The sequence below is a fragment of the Myzus persicae genome, unplaced genomic scaffold (genome assembly GCF_001856785.1).
Source record: "Myzus persicae strain clone G006 unplaced genomic scaffold, MPER_G0061.0, whole genome shotgun sequence".
Lineage (NCBI taxonomy): Eukaryota > Metazoa > Arthropoda > Insecta > Hemiptera > Aphididae > Myzus > Myzus persicae.
Genome location: NW_019103916.1, coordinates 186,359 through 200,986, shown reverse-complemented (window position 1 = coordinate 200,986; position 14,628 = coordinate 186,359).

The window sequence follows — 14,628 nt, the reverse complement described above, 5'->3', positions numbered from 1 at the left end:
ATACATTAGTGATTTGTCTGATTCGTGATGATTGATATTTTATACTTATATTCTGTATTTCTGTCGTTCATGCGAACGATTTATTTAATTTTTTTAAACTAATAACTTATTTAGCATTTAAATTTATTCGTAAGATTACAAAAAATGTTAGAGATGGCAATGATGGTTCAAAGATCAAAATATCAAATACGTGTCATTTTCAACTAACGTTTTAGAATTGTATAAATTTATAGTAAACCTATTTATATAATCATTAACAAGGTATTATTCTTCAACTACCACTTTTGACTTTGATAAATCATCCATTATCATTTTCAATACATTATTTGTTCTATACAACGTGTATTAGGTAGTTACTAATCATCTAAATTAGGATATTTAAATTGAAAATTGTTGTCTTAAATTGTTGAACATAATAACAAAATATTTTGTTAAAAATTCATCTAATACTATTATTTCTTATTCCGCAATTCGCTAGCAGCTATATAGTGGTTTAAGCAGTAGTGGCGTTTGGATTTTCCTGGTTCCTGCCCCTGCGTCTTGGTAAAATGTGCTGCTAATTATATGGTTTTACTGAAGTATTTTCTTATAAATATAAAACGTTTATTAAATAAAAATGTCTGTGTCTTTTATTTTAAATAATTTGAACTTATCACTTCGCCCAAAATTTAAAATACCTGCATTTTTCCACGGTTGATATTTTTAATACATCTAATAATTATTAATTTGTTAGACTGATTACTGATTCGATTTATATAAAACACTGTTTATGTGTTACTTGAAACTTTTAATTTATTATTATAATTTAATATAGACTCAATGATATTTTTTAAAAATATTAAAAGATTAATTTTAAGCTATTGGTCATTTAATCAAACCTTGAACCTGCTATTCATCCCGTTCTTCAGTACTTTGACTCATAAGTTAAAAACACAAATATATGAAATCGATAAAAACCTTGCGTATGCAATTATTTATTATTTAACTCAAAATTTAACACACAGGTATACCTGCTGAATGACGAGATTGGTACCTAGTGTACAGCAGAGTGGTTCTAATCGCATCATATATCATATAATATGATGATAGATATAATATTACGTTCGTGAATGAAAACAACTTCTTCGTGGATTTAATTATCATTTAAACTATGATAACGAAGTATGATAATAGAGCCCGCCGAAGTAACTATAATCTATCTGTGAACACTTAAATTTTACTTGCAATCTAGGAAAACCGATAGGTAGGTAGGTATCCATAAGTTTCTTTCAAAAACCATCCTTAAAGTAAAAAGTTGATAAAAATCGAAGTTGTTCGAAGATAAGAAAAACAAAAAAAAAAATATATTACATAATTTCAAAACTTATAGAGAATTTAAAGTTATGAAATTTGTACTTGGGGGTGCTGGGGTAACGTACGCCGTCCGCTGCAGTCACCGTGTTCGGCGGCACCGATCTACACACATTAACATAAATAAATAATTATCGGCCGCGTAGCACGTGTGTCCGACACGCGTCCACTTGAAACCGTCGACGACGTTTCCTATTTATTCTTTTTTTTTTCCACGCTGGATCTGCGACGGACACGAACGATCCGCCTGCACACCCTCTCTCAGCACAAGTCCCCCACAGGCCAGACCCAACCCGCGTTCGATCATTCGACCAGTGTCGTCATCGCCGTCGTCGACTTGCTGCTATATTTATCGGGTATATACGATATGTTGTATTATATGCAGTATGCATATGGACGACCGCAGAAACGCGTGACGAGATTAAATCGTTTATCGTCGTCGCAAAGCCACCATCAACCCTTTTCGTCGAGCACCGGCCAATACGTCGTGCGATTACGCGATACTAGTCAAATTTTTTGAGTGGCTTTATGAACTATAATGGTAATATACATACATATACAATGATTTCCATACTAAATTTTTGTTTGTATTACATGGGTTTGAGCACCCAAAAATATATTGTAACGACACTGACGGGTAGGTTAGGCACACTGATGTACCAAAATGTCAAAGTGTATTAATAATGCAACTGTTGAAAAAAAATTGTTTTACTTTTATGTTTAGTCGAACAGTCCATATCGTGTGAAATTGAAAATAGGCACCTGTAGAGCGGAGTCTTCTATCTTAACTTACCTCACCGTCACAACGAGAAAAATTGTCTAGTCGTCCACAATCTGCCATTTGTACTGAGTACTTAACATGGAAAATGAAATAATGAATTGTATAAATATCGTTACAAACAATGTGGATCAATCCACCATTCCGCCTTGACTATACAAAACCAATTTATAATTACTCGCAATTTCTAAAGTTGCTTTTACTATAATAATTCACGTCCAACACACAAATATACAATTGATATAATTAAAATGTTATTCTTTCAGTTTTGTGTCGAACGTTGCCAGATGCGTAGGTATCAATTATTTATGGGTGGAGGGGGGGGGGGGAGTTGGACTTTCTATGGAATTGTCAACTGTGTTATAAGCTGACATAATAAATATTGATATTTTACACAAGTATTACTCTGGTTAGAGTCAATTTAACGACACTGTAATCATGACGTGATGGATCAAACAAAACAAAATCGTATACATTATTATGGGTAATGTGCAGCCTCCAGTTTCAGAGGCAGTAAGAGATTAATTCTGTATATTCTTCAAGTTCAGCATCAAAATATTTATTATTTATAATATAATAAAATAAAAAAACATTGATAACAATATATAATATTCTAATCATAGCTATTTTTTTTATAGTAGACATTTCTATTACTTTTATACAGGTAAATTCTATAATCATAAAATCTTTATATCTACTTAACAAACAAAAATAAAAAAAAATATAATTGTTTTATCTATACAATGGTCATCATTTGTGGAAATATAATTTAATCCGGCCACGGTAGCCCCAAGAAAGTTCAAGGGCAGCATCATAATTATGCTGTCTTTGCTGCCTCCTTGCGCATGCTTATGTACATTACTTATACCCTAAACATATAGGTAATAACAAATATGCTATAACAAATATATCGAATATCGAATGGTTCCTCGTAATAACCAACTAAAACGAAATTTATCGACACCTTCATCAAACATTGTTGTCTCTGAAACTCCGAAAAATCAAACTTTTTGTTTCTCAAAATCAATACCCTCGGCGAGGACTTAATTTTGCTACATGATGTATTCAGCTTTTTTCCAGTCATAGATTCAATTGGGAAATGCGATATTTAAATCTTAATTAGTGACTTGTAATATTCGAGTATAATTGCAATGTGTGTGGTCCTAACATTCAATGCACATTGCAAGTATACCATTCCAATATTCCATACAAGTTACAGTACCATTCCGGACGTTCCTGCAAGCACGTTACAAGTAAGTAGTAAAATTCCATATTTTCATGCGCATTGCACATAGCACATTACAAGTAACATTTAACGAATGTTTCTAAATAACCTTCAATTTTTTCAACGCTACAACTAAAGAGAAAAGAAAAGTCTACATCCTTAGTAGATTGAACATGTCGGTTTGAAGTTGAAATCAAATTTTTGAACTCCACACGTTACATTGATAAAAACCCTTTTTTTATTTAAACCTTTTTCAAATTATTTCAATAAGTCTTCGAAGAAAAATGTGTGTACTGTGTACACATTATTATAGATACATAATATTGTAGTGTAGCTGTAGGTACAACGATTTTCGAGTGTGTATTTTAACTTTAACATAATAATATGCGTTTAAAAGTATACCTTGACATTTCGGGTACACCATTCGAAGGTTTTTTTAATGAAATTTTAAATGCTGATTTTAAATGATTGATGTGGCTGTACATCGTACACTCGAGCTCATGAGTTCAGTGGAGGTCACGTGCATCAGCACAAGTAGGATCGCGTGCAATGTACATCGGTACAAAATGTATACTGCTGATTTGTGTTTACCGTTCCCACCGCGTAAATGTTTACACAGTCATCGCGGTCGACTTCAGGTGGACAATCGTATGAAATGAAATTTGGCCCACACGCAAAAAAACACGACTGGGACGATAATATACAGGGAGAGAAATCAAAAGTATATCGAAACAAAAACGGGCGGGTCGTACCTATCGACGTGATTATTGTACACCGGTATAAAACGGTATATGCAAAGATACCCAAGTATGGGGCGCGGGTCAAGAGGGGTCTCCCCCCAAAAAAAGGATGTTGTGCAAATATTTGCGCCTCGGGCCGAAAAAACACAAGTACTCGTCGCGCGCGGTCTCATCACAATATAATAATATAATATATTGTAATATCATACGCCGCGGTGTAACCACTAACCGAGTATTGTTGTGGGAACCCGCGACCGACGACGGCGCAGCGGTTAATGGGCCGTCACTAATACCGCGCGGCCGTCTCCCGCCATACATTATACGCCGAGCTCGTATATATTATCATATTATGTGTATTGCAGTCCGCCGCCGATCCGGTCTCGTTCTAATTCGGCGCGTGTGCTCGTTGTGACGTATTCCAAAAACTTACCCTCGTGTGTGTGTACAATGCGGTAAACACGACCGAAAATCGGCAGACCTCAATCGCCGAGCCCTTTCGGTAAAACGAAAATCACACACACACACACTCGACACTCGATAGTCGATACTGTTTCACTTTATTGCTGTGAATAAATGTCACGCGGAAATATTTGACCGAGCCGCGCCCGACCTTTGTGTGTGAGTACATAAGTACAAGTACAATAGTCGCGGAAATGTTATACATTATATTATTATATATTATTATTGTACGACATTTTATTCTCCCACGTGCCGCTCTTCGTCGAGTGTGTTTACATACCGCGTGGTCCGACACGCGACTTTTACGAGTCGTTTTCGTCGGCGCAATACCACCGTCGATTAAATAATATATTATACGGCGTGTTTACCGTATCTCGAATAGCCCACTCACGTGATATCATTGTCTCTGTCGACAAGTATCAAACATATGTGTACCTACACGTTTAGGGGTGCTCTGCGGGACGAGCGTGTGTCTTTGCGTCGTGTAGCGATTAATCGCGACCGACTGAGAGTATCGATAGCGCCTCCGTCACCCTCCCCACCCCCCACCGACCACAGCACCGTCTATCCACTATACTCACAATTAGTATTATAATGTCATAAGTTCGAGTAATGTTTATCGTAAATATAATTGTCACGTCCAACCTTACTATTTTCAATTAGAGTGTTACACGAGCTTTTCATACCAAGTGGAACTTATTAAAATAGAACACGTTATTGAAAACGAAAATCAAAAGAAACAGACTAAGAGAAAGAAAATTAACCTACTCATATAATACTATATTACATACATATACGTTATAATACCTGCTATTACTAGGTGTATAAATGTATAATAATATTGAATTATCATTTTTTGAAAAATGTCTACGAGTGGAACATGCTTGGCTGAAGTATTGAGACATTTTTGATATGTTTTAAGCAACAATTACGATGCTAACAGTACAATTAATAATTGCATCCTTAACCTTACGAAAATTTTCAAGAATGGTGCCTGAATATGGGTATTAATAGGTGTGTCCAAGGGAGATATAGCCAATCCTATTCCTATAGGAATTTTCTTGTTACTTTTTTGGTAAGTAATCATAATGTTGAAATATTATAATGAGATTTGTATATATTAAAATTGAAAATAAACAGTTTTTGAAGTTTTTCCTTAAATATTTTTTTACAAAGCCTAGAGTGACAATGGATATAATGCTGAGGAAACTATTTTTCATTACTTACTTTACCTTCGTGTCCCGTTAAGAACTGTATAGTAGACTGAACTATGAACTTTCTAGAAGGTCATCAACCACTAGAATGAGCCTTGTTAAGTCGAAGCATTGTGGATTTGTTGTTGAGAAGAAAAATAAAAAAGGAAATAAATAATTACATACATTGTTAAAAAACGGGAGATAATTTTATTGTTTGAAGTTAAGGCCGAGCGCCGAGAAAACCGAATGGCATTAAACTTGAGCTGAAATAATAATAGGCGAAAAATGACATAACATACATATACATCATAAACCATAAAAACATGGTTTATATGATGAAACAATAAAAAAAGTCGATCACAATAATGGTGATGACGGCAATAATAATTTAGGATAAACTCGCGAGGCACACCGGTATTCGAAGACTCCGAGGTACATCACAGTACATAATAATGATTATTATTTGAGTATTACTCACGTGCCGGCAAGATATTATACTTGTTCAATACATAATTTATAATATAAAAGAAACGCCACCATCGTCCATCGATTCTGCCCACTCTGCGAAACCGCAGTGGTCACGGTTCATGGATGGGGCCTACTCCGTAATCATGGACATCAATTACACTTAAATATAAATATATATATACTTCGGGGACTCGTCCGTCTAACCGGGGAAAATAACAAGAGTGAGTCGCCATGGTGTTTTCTATATAGTAACATCGTGAATCGTGACGGGTCACGCCTATAGGCCATAGGGCTTCTCGCTGATAACGACATAGCTAGGTGACATAATTAAGTGTATTTGAGCTTTACTTAATATGTAATATTATTAATTTGTATTAGACGTCACATAATAAACTAAAGGATTCTATACTTAATTTAATGAAATTACTTTTTGTCGTTATTCTCTCTCGTTGAGACTCTGATGGGTTTGTCGGATTTACGAGGGAAAAAAATGTGATTACCATCGATTATAAAATTCGTATTTATTGTATTATTTTGATAAATCCGGTCCGACCGCTGACGTCGTCCTCTGGCGACTGGTCGTGTTCAACGAACCGACCAATTGTTGTGTTTGTTTGTGTCGCGGTCGTCCACCGGCCGAATTGCATATTATTATTATTGTTTTCCTCGAGGGCTGCGGCGGCGGTGCGTCCGGAACGTATGGCCGGGGCGCGCGACCTAAGTGCCGTGTGCGACACGTGCGTGCCCGACCGACCGGACAATAATTTTCGTAATCCCTCGGGCACGTTTTACTAGGATCGAGAGCTGGTTTTTTTCACTTCAATCGTAAGAGACGAACTAATATATATATATATGTACACAATAAATATAATATTAAATAATATACGCTATGACCGTGGCGAACCTAATTTGCATAATATCCGAACGCGGACGAACACGCTGCGAACACACGTACACGGTCCAACACCTATGTTATACCAGCGGCGGTTGAATTCGCGGATTTGAATTAATTAAGTTCTTACAATTCTGCAGATGAGAAAAAAACGAACGACGACGACGACGACGACGATACGGCATACAAAATACACATATAATATGATTATTGTACGAAATGATTGACAGCGACGGCCGCCGCCGGCATCGATTGTATTATACATTTATATTATAATACTAAAGATATTATATTTATGTGTATATATAATGTTATGGACTTAAAGTTTATTAGCTCGAACAACGCGCACGCGGACGTCCGGATTTTTGGTTTGTTCTGCGGTGAAGTTATCAACCGAATACCCGGTATCAATAATACGGTGAGACCAGAGTTCATTATATTATTATTATTATTATGCAAATCGTCATTTACACTTTACAGTACCCTCGGCCCGTCCCCACTTCTGCACACTTTGGTCACTATAATATTATATCATCCCTTTTCCTCATCCGATGTTATAAGGTTCCATATATGTGTATTCTCGATAGAGTACAGGTTACCACTTTTTAATATCCACGAACGTGTCAATGTACAAGTCTTGAAAATGTTCACGTATACCACAACATTAAAGAAAATCTCTTTATAACTCAATTAACACTTATGTGGGAAAAATAGACCAAATGGTTATGAAGACGCGACGACGTCGGCAGTCGAAAATCAAATATATATTTATTTTTTAAACTAGTTTCGCACCTTTATACTCACTGTCCGAACCTCATAGAATGTCCGGCATACATTTTTAATCTATACCTATGATGTTTGATATTAATTAGAATCTTTTTTTCAAAGTGATTTTTCTATGATGGGTATTTCCACTAAATATCATGTAAGTACTATACCGATTGGAAACCGAACTGCAATACTGGACTAACCGGCCGCCGGCAATAACGCCGCACTATTTGTCATAAGTCATAACTATATAGTATATACTAATAAATATTATTGTATTTATCGTTTCGATATAATGTTTATTTTATGTACATAAGTCAAAAATCAATCATACCATCTACCATCTATACCTAAGCTACCTAACCTAACAATTACCTATACATGAGAATAATTATGCAGAGAGAATTATATACAATTAATTATATAGGAAGACATAGAGCAAAACCGACTTAAAAAAAGAATACTTACCTTAATAAATATTCTGAAGGATCTTAAAATAAACTTTATTTATTTTCACAGTTGTCTTACGTAACTTCTTGTCTACAATATTTAACAATAATACAGTGAATATAACTCATATTTATTTTTTTTAACAAACCATTAACTATTTTTAATAGTTAATCGGTTTTGCCCCTATACCGAGTCAATATCGATTTGTAATGACTAATGAGACATTGTATTTAATAAAATAATGATGGAAAAAAATATAATATTAAGCTTTTTTTCAAAAAAAACTCACAAAACCAAATAAAAACAAATTTTAATGAAATAGGTACTTTAATCAATCATTATGTATGATATTGAATGGTTATTTATACTAGGATTAGGTGTACATAAAACAATGGAAATCATTTATATAAATGATTGCATTAAGGGATGTATAATAAGCATTCGATTTGACCAAATCGGTTTTGCCCTAATGCATATTTTTTATGAAATTATTGATTACTTACACAATGTTATTGATACAAATAATTTAGTGAGTACAAATCAATATTTACTAGGCGTGTGTGAGGATTTTAGTATAGTTAAATATTATGTTAAAAATGTCTGAATAAATAATATTAATTATCTTCAAAACCTTCGTTGTCAAGTTACAATTCAAACCAAAACGTTGCAGTTGATGTTAATAGTGATAATAATATATTTTATGATAAGACGTATAAGGAATGAAATAAGTCTAAAACCACGGACTAAAATATAATGGGTTGGAATGCCTGGAAACGAAAGGCTAATCCACAGATATAGATAATAATCTATTATTATCTAGTTTATTATATATATGTGTGGCCTGTGACCTTAATCACCGGGCTGCATAAGGTTTAGGGTAGTCACACGCTATATTACCCTCACACAAGCCTACCCTAAACCTAAAAAATAAACGGGCCAGAAATGTTAGGTTATATACTATGTTGACTATGTTAATAAACGTGGTACTTTATCATTAATCACTTTGAGAAGAAAATTAAACTTTTTTCCTTAAGAGGACGCCACACCCGCATGCGTTGTCTCCGTCTTACAAACGAGTAACATACCAAATTTTCGCTCATCAGTTCAAGTTGTATGCCGTTTTCTTAGAAATTAGAGTGAATTAACCTATTATGAAACTTGATGGTTAGAACTTTATCTGTGTTTTGTTGGAAGTTTTTTTACAATAATTCAGTTTTTAAGTGAGTTATGAGCATTTTTAATTTACATTTATTATACAAGCATACCTTGCTTAAAAACTGAAGTATCGTAAAAAAAACTTCCAACAAAACACGGATAAAGTTCTTACCATCAAGTTTCATAATAGGTTAATTCACTCTAATTTTTAAGCTAACGGCATAAAACTTGAACTGCTGAGCGTAAATTTGGTATGTTACACGTTTGTAAGATGGAGACAACGCATGCGGGTGTGGCGTCCTCTTAACTAAAAAAGTAGTTAAAGACATAGAGAGTGTTCAAGAAGTGAAGAAATGAAATAGTTGAGGCAAATCCGTTTAAATGATTCCATCACAATGTGCGCTCAACGTTTATTAATATATTTTGAAAAATAAAAAACACTCTTTCAAATTCATTTAATAGAATTATCCCCTAGCGTTTTAAAATAAGTTTAATATTGTTAGCCATTATGTCCGCAACCCTTCTCAAATCATTACGCTTTTTTACACACATTGTTGGATTTATTTTTGAAATAATTGACGAGGGTTGCACGGCTTATTCTTTGCGATTGACATTTTACCAGCACAAATATATAAATCTATATACAATAATATGTTTGTGCCTTTTAAATGTGAGCATCACTTTAAATAAAATATTTCTGCTGTTTTTATTTAGTATACAATTAATATAGAAAAATATTGTATTCTTTAAGCCATCCATTATTTTAAAAATGACAATTTACCAGGTCTGGCATTTAGTATTATACTACTGATTTTAAATTATTAATAACAGTATATAAATAATTTAATTTAAAATTATTTCGTTATTCCTAAAAAAAAATGTATAACTACGTTGTATAATCATTATAATATTTGTTGATAAACTTAAGTAAAAATTACGAAAGAAATGTTCAATCTTGACTGCTCTGAAGCCATCGCCATAATAACAGCTCTTAAACTTATTTAAAATTATCCACATCAAAATGACAATATTTTCACCGACTCTTTAAGCACCAACGAAAGAATCCAAAATACATTCCAAACCAACGACATTGCCATCAACATCATAAACCAAGAAGAAAAATTAAAAACCCAAAACAAGAATGTTCAATTCATTTGGACACCAGGACATTTCAAAATAAACGGAAACGAATTAGCTGTCCAACACGCAAAAAAATCAACAGTACCTGAAACCTCCAAATAAAAATACAGCACAATATTAGACACAAAAAATCACATAAAAACTTTCAGACTGAATACATGCTGAAATCCCTGGTTAAACCAAAAAAATAAATGACGAGAAATTAAACAAAACATAAATCCCTAGCCACTATTAAAAACACCTAGAAAAACAGAAATAACAATAAACTTACTGAAAATCGGCCACGCCCATCTCACACATGGACACCTCGAGGAAAACCAACCACAAACGGAATGCACCTCATGCCAAGTTATCCTCACAGTACGACATTTGATGACTGAATGCAGATCAAACGAAGAAGAAAGGAAGAAGAAAGGAAGAAACATAGCATACCAACGAACCCATACGAGATAATTTAATAGTTATAACTTATAAGTTATAAGTCATTATTATGGTAACCAATTGTATCAAATGTACCTATATATTATATATATATAATGTTTAAACACAGATTTATGGAATAAACTAGATTGCTAACTGTGATAATACGTGAAGCTACCATCCACCATTTAAAAAGAGGCCAATGTGGTCTTATCACACCGTTTAGTGTTAATAATAAATATAGATCAATTTTAAAAGTGCAAATTATTTAATGTTGTCTCATAAACACGATTGATAACGAACATTGGCCTCGAATAAAATGACAGCCAGTAGCTTCAACTAATATTACACAGGTGCTGTATCGGAGTTAGCAATCTAGTTTATTCTATATATATGTGTCTTTAAATCTACAAAACTAATGGCCTATATTGCAGAAGCTATATAATGAACGATATAAACTCAGGAAAATGTACATGACTGCATATTATAAACAAACAATAATAACTATCACGAGTTTAACCTTTGTTCTTATAAGTGTAACTTTTTCTGTTTGTATCAAATCCACTAACACTATGATAATAATATAAAGCCACAGCAAAAAGTAAAAATAACGTTAGATCATAAAAGATGAGTAGGCGCTAGTGTAATATAATTCCCGCCAGCCACTCCCCAATACATTGGAAAATTCTGTGAAAATCAGTCCTACTAGTTTCTACTAAAATCAATATTTTATAAAAATATTAATTCACAATTTTTTAGATTTCCAAACGTTTTTGGACGAATATAATATGACTATAATGAGAATCACCTCCACTCGGCGTTCTCGGCTGCAGGGTAGTTATGTTCTATACGGATGCGGGATGATCATCGAAAATAAAAACATCATAACCATTAATCTCGTTTACTCGTTCAATTTATAAATACTACTGTATAGTAGTCACATCACACGGGAAATTGGGACAGGGTAGTTTACGATCACAAGATTTTACGTCGCAGGACCGATCGCGCGGGTTGTCGTCGTCGAAATCAAAAAAAAAAAACACCAGCTAATTACAAACAACAATAATGATATAATATATCTGCCGCGGGCTTCGTGCGACCGGTAGGAAAAAAATTATACAAAATAAAAGGGGTGTGCCCGGTCGAAATTCGACATGTATATACAATATGTACAACGCCGCACGTGTAAACACAAAATATAATATATAACGTTATAAATAGGGTAGTGGCAGGCTCCTCGGCGACGACGTTCCCGCGCCCATTCTTTGTTTACCCTTGAGGGATTTGTTATTATTGTGTTGTAATGCGTGTTTTTTTTTCACGGTTCTCTCCGTTTTCCACCATAGCCGCGCGCTTCCCTGTTATTATCGCGTCCAAATTGGCCGTGTCCGTCACACGATTAAAATAAAATAATATTATATATTACGTTATGTACGGAAGGCAGCCCCGCGGTCCGCCCGTACACGCCACCGTCGGCACCGGTGCAACCACCGACTACCCGGTTATCGGGAGTGTGAGGGTGTGAGGGGGTGAACGAAAGGAACGCAGTCGCCGAAGAGTTTTACCGTTTTGCCGCCCACACAACCCGTTCTCAGATACCGAAATTGATTTTCTCACGGTTCCGCATTATAAAAATGGCACGTATGTTGTATATGATTATGCTTTACGGCCTGTCACCGCTCACGATTTCTGTTTTGGCGGATTTTGACCAAACCACAATCGCTCCAAATCCAAGAATATCAAATACAAATCAAAAAAATAAATGATTTAACAGACGATTTGTATGGGTGTGCCAAAACCAATGAGCTGTGTCCTATTCACGTTTCTTCCTCTGTTATCCATGGTTTCGCACTGAAAATACTACTGACTCAAGTTATTTTATTCATTTTTTATTATCACAAAAGTCCTTAAATTATAACTATTTATTTATTTATTATTATGAAACGGAACTAGCCCATATATACATTTAGATATCAGTATCAAAGCTAGAGTCCATAACAGTATAAATTATAAAAACATCAATATACGTAAAGTCATAACTCATAAACATTAATTCAAAAACGGTGACTGTCCCCTAATAGGATAGACGAGTCCTTGTTTGTAATTCTTATCATTCTTAGTTGCGTTTTATTTTCCAAGTTTTTATAAGAATTTATAAAACAGGTATAAATTATTATTAATTGTGAATACAAGTATGAGACTTATCAGGTATCATAAATTTTTTTACAATCTTTTTAGTTATTACATTTTTTAGCTTGATAAGACTTACAAATTGCTACACTTCTAGGTAATACATCATTATGCGATTATTTCCTTTATTCATTATATTTTTGTTTTGTTTTTAGTGTATTCAACAATATATTAATAGGAATTAATATTTAAGTCTTGTTCGAGTTATAAATATTATTGTATTTATTACTGTATAGCTTGCCGATGTTGTTAACTTTGCATCGAAAGCTAAGCTAACACTAAGTAACCAATTGAAGCCCAGACGAAAATATCTTTTTTAAATTTATCCCTACCTTCTCAGTACCTACCATAGCAGTATTGAGACTTATGTAGATGAGTTAATTTGTGTGAATAATATTATTTTTATATAACAAATAATTCATATTATACTTAAATTATTATAATAATATTTAACATCAAACAAAGTTTTCTTTTATTTAATGTTATATCATTATAACTTATAATTATTAGATATTTATTTTTAAAAATGTATTATTGACTTATAATATTCACTAATAATGGTGGTGTATGACAGACTTTCATCTATAAACATATTATCTGTGTTCTAACTATATTGAAGTAATAGCAAGGTGTACCCTTAAAAAGTTAGATTTAAAATATATATTAAAAAAATTACCATTTTCTATCTAGATAAAAAGATCTTTAATCTGTATCTATACATATACATTTTCATTTATTTATCTATCATCTTTATCTAGATCATTTTTGTCGTATTATTATTATGTCTTCATCAAGATAAAAAAGTACTTATACCTAATCCTCACATGATTGCTACTAAGTGCTTACTGCAGCCTACTGACCACCACACTAGCTTTGAGACAATTCTGTCACAATAAACCTCTCACCACTGGCTGTGATCAATAAAAATATAAAAACAATATTTGGTAGGGCTGAGCAGGACAACTAGTTGATTATAAATGTAGAAATTAAGAAGAAAAAAAGTACTTTAGTTTGAAATGATAACATATTATTCAGTAATATTTTTTAAATATATTAAATTGCAAAATCTAAAATTGACTATATACATATTACACACTAGAGGCAATGTCAAGGTTTCCTACAATTTATTTTCATTAAGTTGAGTGGGATTGGGAGAAGTGGCAATTACAAATAAAAAGAGTTGACGAAAATATAATACTATGATTTGATTTAGTTACAAAAGATAGGTAAATATAAAAAAAGTATATCATTTTTATCGGGGCACCTAATATCTGACATGACATTTTAAACATAGCGTGGCTGTAACAATACCGATACAATTATGCGGATGTGTAAGTACTTTACGTATTGTGTATGAACAAAATAGAAAATTATTATTTAATTAGAAATCCATAAAA